This window comes from Schistocerca americana, chromosome 3 (assembly GCF_021461395.2).
Source record: "Schistocerca americana isolate TAMUIC-IGC-003095 chromosome 3, iqSchAmer2.1, whole genome shotgun sequence".
NCBI classification, from domain to species: Eukaryota; Metazoa; Arthropoda; class Insecta; order Orthoptera; family Acrididae; genus Schistocerca; species Schistocerca americana.
The window spans coordinates 986264850-986280758 of NC_060121.1; positions in this window are offsets into that span (position 1 = coordinate 986264850).

Sequence of the window (15909 nt, forward strand, 5' to 3'; positions counted from 1 at the left end):
TGTCTGTGAATGCACTCAAAAGTCTGTTTCTTTCCCTCACATAGCACAACACCAGGATTCGCCATGTGATTCCGTCGTCTCCTTGATCCATAGTTTTAGTGTAACCAAACACTAAGTTAACCGTCGAATTGCGTGAGTTGACGCAGCTACATCAGGTACAAGTTCCAACGCCAATTGTCCATTAGTAGTGATGGTCTGCATCTTGGTATGCAAGCACCTATTGACGTACATCATGACTGCGGTGTGCATCTTGGTATGCCGACACCTCATAGAAAACATCGTAGATTGAAATAGCTTGGTTCACTATTCCCTTTGTTTGTGCTCCATAACCATGGGAACACACAGGAATTAAGGTACAGTTTAATCATTCCGTCAAAAGGTTCACGGGTATGGTTGATACCGTTATTAGCAAATTTTACATCATCTCTTTCCTCTGTGCTCATAAAAATTATCTTTACCGTATTCTTATTTTACGTCTAAAAGGACAAAATATGTCACCTTGTGTGACTGTAGAAAAAAATTGCAATTTTAGACAATTACATAAAAAAAACACATTTTCCGTCTGTAGTGAATTCAGCCTACAGTACATATGACATTACGTGACGTTCAATAACATAAACAAATATTCCTGCAAGTGGAATTTAGTAGTACATTTAGGCATCAACATTTTAAATAAAATAGACAAGTACCTTTATACAAACTATGTCACTTTCTGTGACTTTAGCAGATATATTTCCTCTAAATAAATCATAATCTGGTGCTCATATAAATAATTACATAACGACACTGTTATATTACTTCATGGGTTGTGAATTAACAGTTTTTTAAATATGAAAGTACATTTTGACAAAGTATGTCACTTTCTGATACTTCAATATGTTCGGTAATGTGGTCGTCAGTTACGAGTCATATTGTCAGTCGACTATATACACTACTGGAAAAGGAAAAAAGAACACATTGACACCGGTGTGTCAGACCCACCATACTTGCTCCGGACACTGCGAGAGGGCTGTACAAGCAATGATCACACGCACGGCACAGCGGACACACCAGGAACCGCGGTGTTGGCCGTCGAATGGCGCTAGCTGCGCAGCATTTGTGCACCGCCGCCGTCAGTGTCAGCCAGTTTGCCGTGGCATACGGAGCTCCATCGCAGTCTTTAACACTGGTAGCATGCCGCGACAGCGTGGGCGTGAACCGTATGTGCAGTTGACGGACTTTGAGCGAGGGCGTATAGTGGGCATGCGGGAGGCCATGAAGCTGGGCTACGGTCCCGCACACCGTTAGGCCGTCTTCCGCTCACGCCCCAACATCCTGCAGCCCGCCTCCAGTGGTGTCGCGACAGGCGTGATTGGAGGGACGAATGGAGACGTGTCGTCTTCAGCGATGAGAGTCGCTTCTGCCTTGGTGCCAATGATGGTCGTATGCGTGTTTGGCGCCGTGCAGGTGAGCGCCACAATCAGGACTGCATACGACCGAGGCACACAGGGCCAACACCCGGCATCATGGTGTGAGGAGCGATCTCCTACACTGGCCGTACACCACTGGTGATCGTCGAGGGGACACTGAATAGTGCACGGTACATCCAAACCGTCATCGAACCCATCGTTCTACCATTCCTAGACCGGCAAGGGAACTTGCTGTTCCAACAGGACAATGCACGTCCGCATGTATCCCGTGCCACCCAACGTGCTCTAGAAGGTGTAAGTCAACTACCCTGGCCAGCAAGATCTCCGGATCTGTCCCCCATTGAGCATGTTTGGGACTGGATGAAGCGTCGTCTCACGCGGTCTGCACGTCCAGCACGAACGCTGGTCCAACTGAGGCGCCAGGTGGAAATGGCATGGCAAGCCGTTCCACAGGACTACATCCAGCATCTCTACGATCGTCTTCATGGGAGAATAGCAGCCTGCATTTTGCGAAAGGTGGATATACACTGTACTAGTGCCGACATTGTGCATGCTCTGTTGCCTGTGTCTATGTGCCTGTGTTTCTGTCAGTGTGATCATGTGATGTATCTGACCCCAGGAATGTGTCAATAAAGTTTCCCCTTCCTGGGACAATGAATTCACGGTGTTCTTATTTCAATTTCCAGGAGTGTATTATGTTTGAGTTGTGTAGCACACATTGTCATTGTCATTTAAGAGAAAACATTTGTCTTTTACGCAGAGTGCGAATCGGTATGCTGACATTTGGAAGTGATCTGTTTTTCCTATGTATGTATCTCATCCCCCCCCGTGAACCAAGGACCTTGCCGTTGGTGGGGAGGCTTGCGTGCCTCAGCGATACAGATAGCCGTACCGTAGGTGCAACCACAACGGAGGGGTATCTGTTGAGAGGCCAGACAAACGTGTGGTTCCTGAAGAGGGGCAGCAGCCTTTTCAGTAGTTGCAGGAGCAACAGTCAGGCTGATTGACTAATATGGCCTTGTAACACTAACCAAAACGGCCTTGCTGTGCTGGTACTGCGAACGGCTGAAAGCAAGGGTAAACTACAGCCGTAATTTTTCCCGAGGGCATGCAGCTTTACTGTATGGTTAAATGATGATGGCGTCCTCTTGGGTAAAATATTCCGGAGGTAAAATAGTCCCCCATTCGGATCTCCGGGCGGGGACTACTCAAGAGGACGTCGTTATCAGGAGAAAGAAAACTGGCGTTCTACGGATCGGAGCGTGGAATGTCAGATCCCTTAATCGGGCAGGTAGGTTAGAAAATTTAAAAAGGGAAATGGATTGGTTAAAGTTAGATATAGTGGGAATTAGTGAAGTTCGGTGGCAGGAGGAACAAGACATTTGGTCAGGCGAATACAGTGTTATAAATACAAAATCAAAACGGGGGAATGCAGGAGTAGGTTTAATAATGAATAAAAAAAATAGGAGTGCGGGTAAGCTACTACAAACAGCATAGTGTACGCATTATTGTGGCCAAGATAGACACGAAGCCCACGCCTACCACAGTAGTACAAGTTTATATGCCAACTAGCTCTGCAGATGACGAGGAAATTGAAGAAATGTATGATGAAATAAAAGAAATTATTCAGATAGTGAAGGGAGACGAAAATTTAATAGTCATGGGTGACCGGAATTCGGTAGTAGGAAAAGGAAGACAAGGAAACGTAGTAGGTGAATATGGATTGGGGGGAAGAAATGAAAGAGGAAGCCGTCTGGTAGAATTTTGCACAAAGCACAACTTAATGATAGCTAACACTTGGTTCAAGAATCATAAAAGAAGGCTGTATACATGGAAGAACCCTGGAGATACTAAAAGGTATCAGATAGATTATATAATGGTAAGACAGAGATTTAGGAACGAGGTTTTAAATTGTAAGACGTTTCCAGGGGCAGATGTGGACTCTGACCACAATCTATTGGTTATGAACTGTAGATTAAAACTGAAGAAACTGCAAAAAGGTGGGAATTTAAGGAGATGGGACCTGGATAAACTGACTAAACCAGAGCTTGTACAGAGTTTCAAGGAGAGCATAAGGGAATAATTGACAGGAATGGGGGAAATAAATACAGTAGAAGAAGAATGGGTGGCTTTGAGGGACGAAGTAGTGAAAGCAGCAGAGGATAAAGTAGGTAAAAAGACGAGGGCTAGTAGAAATCCTTGGGTAACAGAAGAAATATTGAACGTAATTGATCAGAAGAGAAAATATAAAAATGCGGTAAATGAAGCAGTCAAAAAGGAATACAAACGTCTCATGGAGAAGAAATAAAAACTTTGAGGTTCGCCGATGACATTGTAATTCTGTCAGAGACAGCAAAGGACTTGGAAGAGCAGTTGAACGGAATGGATAGTGTCTTGAAAGGAGGATATAAGATGAACATCAACAAAAGTTGATAATGGAATGTAGTCGAATTAAGTCGGGGGATGCTGAGGGAATTAGATTAGGAAATGAAACACTTAAAGTAGTAAAGGAGTTTTGCTATTTGGGGAGCAAAATAACTGATGATGGTCGAAGTAGAGAGGATATAAAATGTAGACTGGCAATGGCAAAGGAAAGCGTTTCTGAAGAAGAAAAATTTGTTAACATCGCGTATAGATTTAAATGTCAGGAAGTCATTTCTGAAAGTATTTGTATGGAGTGTAGCCATGTATGGAAGTGAAGCATGGACGATAAATAGTTTGGACAAGAAGAGAATAAAAGCTTTTGAAATGTGGTGCTACAGAAGAATGCTGAAGATTAGATGGGTAGATCACACAGGTAATGAGGAGGTATTGAATAGGATTGGGGAGAAGAGAAATTTGTGGCACAACTTGACTAGTTTCTACTAGTCGGTTGGTAGGACATGTTCTGAGGCATCAAGGGATCACCAGTTTAGTATTGGAGGGCAGCTTGGAGGGTAAAAATCGTAGAGGGAGACCAAGAGATGAATATACTAAGCAGATTCAGAAGGATTTAGGTTGCAGTAGTTACTGGGAGATGAAGCGACTTGCACAGGATAGAGTAGCATGGAGAGCTGCATCAAACCAGTCTCAGGACTGAAAACCACAACAACAACAACATGTATCTCATGTAAAAGATATGTTCAATGCAGAAAAAAATTGTTCGAACAGCGAAGTACATATAGTAGGCAGTTTAATGTGGTTTCTCCATCCGTAGTGCTGCGCTGTGTTGTGTCACCTGTTATCAAAATAAACCATTACTAAATTATATTCCTTATATGCTAACATCTTCATTCTCCTCTCTCCTTTGTACCTCGGGTCATCTCTCTTCATAATAAAATATTCACTGTTAATAATCGTCAGCGCACGGCATGACTACAATATCTCTCTGCATTACCTATAATGAAATATTCATGGTTAATAATCGTCAGTGCACGGAATGACTTCAACATCTCTCTGTATCTGGAAAATCGCGTCAGCTCTCGGCATGACCTGTAAAGCATTTATCCATATTTCTCCATATCCAATACTTATATTATAACTAAATCTACGTTTATTTTGGTGAACTATGACAGCAATGCTGCATGCACGGGTTAAAGAATAGATCTAATTGCTACTACTGTATAAAAATCGTTTGTACGTGTTATACAAAGTCCTCTTAATTGCTTCACTTACCTTACAAAATGTGAAATAAATGTCGTGCGAGAACGCTTCTAAGACTGCTATTAATGCTCAGTGGCCGGCCGGAGTGGCCGTGCGGCTCTAGGCGCTACAGTCTGTAACCGAGCGACCACTACGGTCGCAGGTTCGAATCCTGCCTTGGGCATGGATGTGTGCGATGTCCTTAGGTTAGTTAGGTTTAAGTAGTTCTAAGTTCTAGGGGACTGATGACCTCAGAGGTTAAGTCGCATAGTGTTCAGAGCCAGCCAATGCTCAGTGTATTTATCTACGGTCGAGTGGAGCTGACCTGTTGTGCACGTAAATAACCCATTAGTAGCTCACGGTGTTCGGGCCTGCTGGAAAAAAAAATTCAGCAGCACTGAGTGAGAAAAATATAATTCTTTGATAATTAGAAAGAAAAAAGGAATGGATAATGTAAAAAGGCTCTGTGTGTTGCCTTCTAAATATTTTTGATGTTTGATGTACAGATTTTCTCTGGTAAATAAATGTTGACGTTTTAAAATGTCTGGAAGGCATTCATCTGTTTCACATTTCAGCAGTTAACCATACGTGCTGTATCAAGAACATCCGTTACGAATTTTGCTTTGGCAATTAATAAAATTTATCATTGATAGTTTCTTAGCTCTGGTATTATATTCCGGCGTTTTGTATCACGGATAGAATCTTCTAAACTTGTTTCCTCCGTTCCGTAGTGGGCTTAGCGAAGGACCCTTGTGGCGTTCCGCCTAGTGATATAACTGCATAATCGATTATCAATTAACGAAGTACAGACGACTGTGACATATAGCAACAGTCTCTTCGTCCATAGCAATATTTATATCAAGTGAATACCAAGATACACTGAAGCGCCAAAGAAAGTGGTATAGGCATGCGAATTCAAATACGCAGATACGAGTATGTGAACAGGCAGAATTCGGCGCTGCTATCGGCAACTCCTATATGAGACAGCAAGGGTCTGGCGCAGTTGTTAGATCGGTTACTGCCTCTACGAGGTGCATTCATGTTCTAAGGCCTGCGATTTTTTTTCTAATTAACTACTCACCCGAAATCGATGAAACTGGCGTTACTTCTCGACGTAATCGCCCTGCAGACGTACACATTTTTCACAACGCTGACGCCATGATTCCATAGCAGCGGCGAAGGCTTCTTTAGGAGTCTGTTTTGACCACTGGAAAATCGCTGAGGCAACAGCAGCATGGCGGGTGAATGTGCGGCCACCGAGAGTGTCTTTCATTTTTGGAAAAAGCCAAAAGTCACTAGGAGCCAGGTCGGGTGAGTAGGGAGCATGAGGAATCACTTCAAAGTTGTTATCACGAAGAAACTGTTGCGTAATGTTAGCTCGATGTGCGGGTGCGTTGTCTCGGTGAAACACCACACGCGCAGCCCTTCCCGGACGTTTTTGTTGCAGTGCAGGAAGGAATTTGTTCTTCAAAACATTTTCGTAGGATGCACCTGTTACCGTAATGCCCTTTGGACCGCAATGGGTAAGGATTACGCCCTCGCTGTCCCAGAACATGGACACCACCATTTTTTCAGCAGTGGCGGTTACCCGAAATTTTTTTGGTGGCGGTGAATCTGTGTGCTTCCATTGAGCTGACTGGCGCTTTGTTTCTGGATTGAAAAATGGCATCCACGGCTCATCCATTGTCACAACCGACGAAAAGGAAGTCCCATTCATGCTGCTGTTGCGCGTCAACATTGCTTGGCAACATGCCACACGGGCAGCCGTGTGGTCGTCCGTCAGCATTCGTGGCATCCGCCTGGATGATACTTTTCGCATTTTCAGGTCGTTATGCAGCATTGTGTGCACAGAACCCACAGAAATGCCAACTCTGGAGGCGATCTGTTCAACAGTCATTCGGCGATCCCCCAGAACAATCCTCTCCAATTTCTCGATCATGTCGTCAGACCGGCTCGTGCGAGCCCGAGGTTGTTTCGGTTTGTTGTCACACGATGTTCTGCCTTCATTAAACTGTCGCACCCACGAACGCCCTTTCGACACATCCATAATTGCATCACCACATGTCTCCTTCAACTGTCGATGAATTTCAATTGGTTTCACACCACGCAAATTCAGAAAACGAATGATTGCACGCTGTTCAAGTAAGGAAAACGTCGACATTTTAAGTATTTAAAACAGTTCTCATTCCCGCCGCTGGCAGTAAAATTCCATCTGCCGTACGGTGCTGCCATCTCTGGGACGTGTTGACAATAAACGCGGCCTCATTTTAAAACAATGCGCATGTTTCTATCTCTTTCCAGTCCGGAGTAAAAAATCGGAGGCCTTAGAACTTGAATGCACCTCGTACAATGGAAGGATATCAAGATTTAAGTGAGTTGAACGTAGTGTTACAGTCAACGCACGAGCGATGAGACACAGCATCTCCATGATAGCGATGAAGTAGAGATTTTCCCGTACGATCATTTCACGAGTGTACCATGAATATCAGGAATCCGGTAAAAAAAACAAATCTCCGATGTCGCTGCGGCCGGAAAAAGACTCTGCAAGAACGGGACCGACGACGACTGAAGAGAATCATTCAACGTGACAGAAATGCAACCCTACCGCAAATTGCTGCAGATTTCAATGCTGGGTCACCAACATATGTCATTGTGCGAACCATTCAACAAAACATCATCGATATGAGCTTTCGGAGCCAAAGGCCCACTCGTGTACCCTTGATGACTGCACGACACAAAGCTTTACGCCTCGCCTGGGCTCGTCAACACCAACATTGGACTGTCGACCACTGGAAACATGTTGCCTGGTTGGACGAGTCTCTTATCAAATTGTATCGAGCGGATGGACGTGTACGGGTATGGAGACAACCTTGGACCCTGCACGTCAGCAGGGGACTGTTTAAGCTGGGGGAGGCTCTGTAATGCTGTGGGGCGTGCGCAGTTCCAGTGATGTGGGACCCCTCATACGTCTAGAAATGACTTTCTCAGGTGAAACCTAAGTAAGCATCCTGTCTGATCACCTGCATCCATTCATGTCTATTTTGCGTTCCAACAGACTTGGGCAATTCCAGAAGAACAATGCGACATCGACACGTCAAGAATTGCTAGGGAGGGGCTCCAGGAACACTCTTCTGTGTTTAAACGCTTCCGCTGGCCAACAGACTCCCCAGACATGAACATTATCGAGCATATGTGCGTGTGAATTCGTAAGGGACGAAGCGTCTGAGGTCATCGGACCATAGACTTACGCACTACTTAAACTAACTTACGGTAAGGACAACACACGCACCCATACCCGAGGGAGGACTCGGACCTCCGGCGGGAGGGGCCGCGCAATCGGTGACATGGCGCCTCTAACCGTGCGGCTTGAGTAGATCTGCGGCGTCTTGCAACGTTCTTTTCAGAAGAGATCTCCACTGCCTCGTACTCTTACGGATTTATGGACAGCCTTGCAGGATTCATGGTATCAATTCTCTCCAGCACTACTTCAGACATTAGTCGAGTCCATGCCACGTCGTGTTGCGGTACTTCTGCGTGTGCGCGGGGGAGCTACACGATATTAGGGAAGTGTATCAATTGCTTTTGTCCTTCAGTGTATATTTGTAACAACAGCACAACAGTGCTGATTTCTTGCTGATCACATAAATACAACGCAATCAGTCTGAAATTGACTTCTGTGTTTCCTGTACAGTGGAAAATTCGTACTTCGAGTGTTGAAACCATCACGTAACATTTATCTACAGTAAACTGAGGCCGTATAACAAATAAAAACTGTAACACATTTCATTGAGGACTTACTCATTCAGCTAGTTCCAAAACTGTATATGTATTAACAAAGTAAGCTGTTATGCACATCAAAATTCAATCAAACGGCTGTTTTGAACACTAATAAGTGTTCAACAGATGAGAGAGGACAAATGGGCATGTCTGACATATACAACTTTAATCCAACCATATCAGCTACTAAGATACACCACTGGCCATTAAAATTGCTACACCACGAAGATGAAGTGCTACAGACGCGAAATTTAACCGACAGCAAGAAGATGCTCTGGTATGCAAATGATTAGCTTTTCAGAGCATTCACACAAGGTTGGCGCCGGAAGCGACACCTACAACGTGCCAACATGAGGAAAGTTTCCAACCGATTTCTCATACACAAACAGCAGTTGACCAGCGTTGCCTGGTGAAATGTTGTTGTGATGCCTCGTGTAAGGAGGAGAAATGCGTACCATCACGTTTCCGACTTTGATAAAGGTCGGATTGTAACCTATCGCGATTGCGGTTTATCGTATCGCGACATTGCTACTCGCGTTGGTCGATGACTGTCAGCAGATTATGAAATCGGTGGGTTCAGGAGAGTAATAGGGAACGCCGTTCTGGATCCCAACGGCCTCGTATCACTAGCAGTCGAGATGACAGGCATCTAATCCGCATGGCTCTAACGGATCGTGCAGCCACGTCTCAATCCCTGGGTCAACAGATGGGGACGTTTGAAAGACAACAACCATCTGCACGAACAGTTCGACCACGTTTGCAGCAGCATGGACTATCAGCTCGGAGACCCTTGACGCTGCATCACAGACAAGAGCGCCTGCGATGGTGTACTCAACGACGAACCTGGGTGCACGAATGGCAAAACGTCATTTTTTCGGATGAATCCAGGTTCTGCTTACAGCATCATGATGGTCGCATCCGTGTTTGGCGACATCGCGGTTAACGCACATTGGAAGCGTGTATTCGTCATCGCCACACTGGCGTATCACCTGGCGTGATGGTATGGGGTCCCATTGTTTACACGTCTCGGTCACTTCTTGTTCGCATTGACGGCACTTTGAACAGTGGACGTCACATTTCAGATGTGTTACGACCCGTGGCTCTGCGCTTTATTCGATCCCTGCGAAGCCCTACATTTCAGCAGGATAATGCACGACCGCATGTTGCAGGTCCTGTACAGACCATTCTGGATACTGAAAATGTCGACTGCTACCCTGGCCAACACATTCTCCAGATCTCTCACCAATTGAAAACCTCTGGTCAATGGTGGCCGTGCAACTGGCTTGTCACAATACGCCAGTCACTACTCTTGATGAACTGTGGTATCGTGTGACCTGCAACATGCGGTCGTGCATTATCCTGCTGAAATGTAGGGTTTGGTAGGGATCGAATGAAGGGTAGAGCCGCGGGTCGTAACACATCTGAAATGTAACGTCCACTGTTCACTGTGCCGTCAATGCGAACAAGAGGTGACCGAGACGTGTAACCAATGGCACCCCATACCATCACGCCAGGTGATATGCCAGCATGGCGATGACGAATACACGCTTCCAATGTGCGTTCACCGCGATGTCGCCAAAGACGGATGAGACCTTCATGATGCTGTAAACGCAACCTGGATTCATCCGAGAAAATGACGTTTTGGCATTCGTGCTCCCAGATTCGTCATTGAGTACACCATCCAGGCGCTCCTGTCTGTGATGCAGCGTCAAGGGTAACCATTGTCTCCGAGCTGATAGTCCATGCTGCTACAAACGTTCGTGCAGATGGTTGTTGTCTTGCAAACGTCCCCATCCGTTGAGTCAGGGATCGAGTCGTGGCTGCACGATCGGTTACAGTCATGCGGATAAGATACCTGTCATTGCGATTACGAGGCCACTGGGATCCAGCACGGCGTTCCGTATTACCCTCCTGAACCCACCGATCCATATTGTGCTAAGAGTCACTGGATCTCGACCAACACGAGTAGCAATGTCGCGATACGATAAACCGCAATCGCGATAGGCTACAAACCGATCTTTATCAAAGTCGGAAACGTGATGGTACGCATTTCTCCTCCTTACAGGAGGCATCACAACAACATTTCACCTGGCAACGCCGGTCATCTGCTGTTGTTGTATGAGAAATCGGTTGGAATCTTTCCTCATGTCAGCACGTTGCAGGTGTCGCCATCGGCGCCAGCCTTGTATGAATGCTCTGAAAAGCTATTCATTTGCATATCACAGCATTCTCTTCCTGTCGATTAAATTTCGCGTCTGTAGCACGTCGTCTTCGTGGTGTAGCAATTTTAATGGGCTGTAGTGTAGAAGGTCAATTCTTCCTCGTTCAGTGCGCTTATGGAATACGAAAGAAAATCAGTAGTATTTGTATGTAGCGATTATATGTGAAGTTGTGAACGTAGGTGTAGATGAAATGCGTAGAAAAGTCTAGCAGTGGTTTTTTAGTAGCTGACGATGATCAGAATGATATGCACCTGCTGTAAGATTCGCTTAGTCAGTTTACAGTTCGCGGATTGAGATACAAATGTACACATCGTCAGCAGCTATACACCAATCCCCAAAGTGGCAGGTAGGGACAAAAACTCCGTGAAATGTAAAAGGAAACAGAACTTGCAGAAACGCTTAATTAACTTAACTGCATCACTCGCGTCTGGGCCCGGGCAGTGGATTAAATATTCCCAGGAAGGCGCCGCTAAGTGGGTATTAGCGAGAAAATAAGCCGTCCGCTTTCCCGCGCCGCGCGCGGCCGACAAGCGGCAAGTGGCGGTTTCCGCCGCGTCGGCTCGTTAGCTGGTTGGCCATCGCATTGCTCGGCCCGCGCTCTGAGCCGTCCTCAATTAGCGGTCGCTGCGCGTCCCCATTATGCCTCCGATGGCGCCTAATTCACTGACGAATTTCGCCAGGACGGCTTTCTGCGGACGCGGCTTTCACCCAAACAGGACGCGTGTTGCTGCGGGTGCCTCCCTGCGAGCGCACGCCGGCACACTTGTAATTGGACCGCGGGCTCAGCTTCGCACGACGCAACGGCACGCAAGACCACCTTACGATACAGCACCTTCCCACACACCTGTGAAGTGCTCCTTTAGCAGCAGCTGCTGTGTCTGGGAAAACACTCGCGCCTCTCTCTCTCCCTCTCTCTCTCCGTATGCCCTCACAGAGAACTCAAAGAGTCAGAGCAGATTTGGTGCGCGCGAAATAGAATTTTAATCAATTTCAATACAGTTATAAGTAGAACTGAACAGTTTTTCCTTGCAAGTGATGAGCCGAGGCCTCCATAACAGAGGCTGCTATAGCTCTTATATTGCAGGAGCAGTGACGCAATTCTTTTACTGTACCACTGATGAACTGGCTGTTTACACTTCACTGTGAGGTGACATAAGTAGTGGGACAATATTCACATGTGCAGATAGCAGTAGTGTCACGTACACAAGGCACAAAAGGTACTGAGGTGTTCATGTGAAAAGGTTTGAGACAATATTTTGGCTACACCACAGGAATTAACAGTGTCGCCGGCTGGAGTGGCCGAGCGGTTCTAGGCGCTATAGTCTGGAACCGCGGGACCGCTACGGTCGCAGGTTCGAATCCTGCCTCGGGCACGGATATGTGTGGTGTCCTTAGGTTAGTTAGGTTTAAGTAGTTCTCAGTTCTAGGGGACTGATGACCTCAAATGTTAAGCCCCACAGTGCTCAGAGCAATTTGAACCTTTTTTTTTTTTCCACAGTGTCAACACGGTGGCGAGGATAACGGATTTCTGGCATTACCTATCACTACGAACAACACTGTGACCGACAGCATTCATTTAGTGATCAAGAGCAGCGGCGTTTACTTAGAGTTGACAGTACTAGCAGACAAACAAACTGCGCGAAATATCCCTAGATAAACTACTGGTCATTAAAATTGCTACACCACGAAGATGACGTGCTACAGACGCGAAAAATAACAGACAGGAAGAAGATGCTGTGATATGCAAATGATTAGCTTTTCAGAGCATTCACACAAGGTTGGCGCCGGTGGCGACACCTACAACGTGCTGACATGAGGAAAGTTTCCAACCGATTTCTCATACACAAACAGCAGTTGACCGGCGTTGCCTAGTCAAACGTTGTTGTGATGCCTCGTGTAAGGAGGAGAAATGCGTACCATCACGTTTCAGACTTTGGTAAAGGTCGGATTCTAGCCTAAGCGTTGTGGTTTATCGTATCGCGACATTGCTGCTCACGTTGGTCCAGATCCAATGACTGTTAGCAGAATATGGAATCTGTGGGTTCAGGAGGGTAATGCGGAACGCCGTGCTGGATCCCAACGGCCTCGTATCACTAGCAGTAGAGGTGACAGGCATCTTATCCGCATGGCTGTAACGGATCGTGCAGCCACGTCTCGATCCCTGAGTCAAGAGATGGGGACGTTTGCAAGACAACAACCATCTGCACGAACAGTTCGACGACGTTTGCAGCAGCATGGACTATCAGCTCGGAGACCATGGCTCCGGTTACCCATGACGCTGCATCGCAGACAGGAGCGCCTGCAATGATGCACTCAACGACGAACCTGGGTGAACGAATGGCAAAACTTCATTTTTTCGGATGAATTCAGGTTCCGTTTACAGCATCATGATGGTCGTATCCGTGTTTGGCGACATCGCGATGAACGCACATTGGAAGAGTGTATTCGTCAGCGCCATACTGGCTTATAAACCGGCATGATGGTATGGGGTGCCATTGGTTACACGTCTCGGTCACCTCTTGTTCGCATTGACGGCACTTTGAACAGTGGGCGTTACATTTCAGATGTGTTACGACCCGCGGCTCTACCCTTCATTCGATCCCTGTGAAACCCTATATTTCAGCAGGATAATGCACGACCGCATGTTGCAGGTCCTGTACGGGCCTTTCTAGATACAGAAAATGTTCGACTGCTGCCCTGGCCAACACATTCTCCAGATCTCTCACCAATTGAAAACGTCTGGTCAATGGTGGCCGAGCAACTGGCTCGTCACAATGCGCCAGTCACTACTCTTGATGAACTGTGGTATCGTGTTGAAGCTGCATGGTCAGCTGAACCTGTACGCGCCATCCAAGCTCTGTTTGACTCAATGCCCAGGAGTATCAAGGCCGTTGTTACGGCCAGAGGTGGTTGTTCTGGGTACTGATTTCTTAGGATCTATGCACCCAAATTGCTTGAAAAGGTAATCACATGTCAGTTCTAATATAATATATTTGCCCAATGAATACCCATTTATCATCTGCATTTCTTCTTGGCGTTGTTATTTTAATGGCCAGTAGTGTATGAACGTAGGACGTACGACGAGTGTAGCCGTTAGTACAGTGTGGCGAAATTTGGTTTTAACGGGCTATGATAGGAGACCACCGACGCGAGTGACTTAGCTAACAGCGCGGCATCGCCTACAGCGCCTCTCCTCGCCTTGTGACCACACCAGTTGCACCCTAGACGCCTGGAGAACTGTGACCTGGTCAGATGAGTCCCGATTTCAGTTGGTAAGAGCTGGTGTTGGGGTTCGACCGCACGAAGACCGCACGAAGCCGTGGACCCAAATTGTCAACAAGCCACTGTGCGAGCTGGTGATGGCTCCATAATGTTGTGGGTTGTGTTTGCCTGGAATGAACCACTAACTGACAGGAAATGGTTATGTTCGACTAGTTGCAGACCATTTTCAACCATTCATGGCCTTCACGATCCCAAACAGTGATGAAATTTTTATGGAAGACAATGCGTTCTGTCACCGGGCCACAGTTGTTCGCGACTCATCTCAACAACATTCTGGACACCGAGCGAATGAACTGGTCACAAAGGTCGCCCGACATGAATCCCATCGAATATTTATGGGACACAATCGAGAGGTCATCTCGTGCAAAAACTCTTGCACCGGTAACACTTCCGCAATTTTGTCCGGCTATAGAGGCGGCATTCCCGCGCCCGGGTTCCCGGGTCCGATTCCCGGTGGGGTCAGGGAATTTCTCTACCTCGTGATGACTGGGTGTTGTGTGATGTCCTTAGGTTAGTTAGGTTTAAGTGGTTCTAAGTTCTAGGGGACTGATGACCTCAGATGTCAACTCCCATAGTGCTCAGAGCCATTTGAGCCATACAGGCAGAATGGCTCGGTATTTCTTCCGGGGGTTTCCAACGGCTTCTTGAGTCTTCAGAGGCGGTATTATGGACCAAAAGAAGAAGAAAAAAAAACTGGTACACACGGGCTCCTAAATGCATAACGTAAGACCTATAAGCACTTGCTCAATGCTTCTCCTCTACTGCAACGTCTTTGATTTCCGTATTTTTCCTATTTTCTCTCTTACGAATCCCCAAAAGTTACCGTTATCTGAATTACCTTTCAAACAACCGGATGTAGCAACATCTTTGACTTGCGCTGCCAGTTTCTGCATTGTCAGCGCCACTCAAACATGTGGTCAGAAACTGTGTCAGTGGTTTCGTCTGCCACGCGTTGCTTCTGCTCACTAATGGAAGTGAGCGTGCAACAGCAGTCTGCTTTTAGTGACGGTACACTAAACATGTCTTTGTTCGACTGCGTTCTCTTTCTGGAGATGGTATGACTTGGGAAAACGTAGTCTTGCATACTGCTATTTACTTGAGGCAAACGTTATCGAGGGGAAACTTCGTAATTTTTATGTTACAGAATGAATATTTAACAGCGATACATTTGAGCATCTCTATATATTTTTTACACCCGGTTTCTGATATTTCATTCCTCCCAGTCATTTCTAATATCTCATCATTTCGTATTTCATCCATCCAAAGAAGATATCCTGTGGTATCGGCAACTCAAGACAATAATCGATTTCTGAACAGTAGCTGTAATTGTTTTCTAATAGTTCAGGTCGTTGCTTTGAGAGAAAACCCTGCAGTTCAGTAGTTTATAGCATAACGCGACAATACAGCCAGGAGAATTGAAATGGGACTGAATCCGGCAGCAGGAGGCTACGTATTCATATTATTTGCAAAGTTTTGAAGAACTGCTGATATCAAAATATGATGATGTGATTTAAGAGGTGGCACAGAGTCACTTATCGTCATCATACTCATAGACGAGGAAAATACGAATATTCGAACTGTAGTTTCTATTTGTGGTG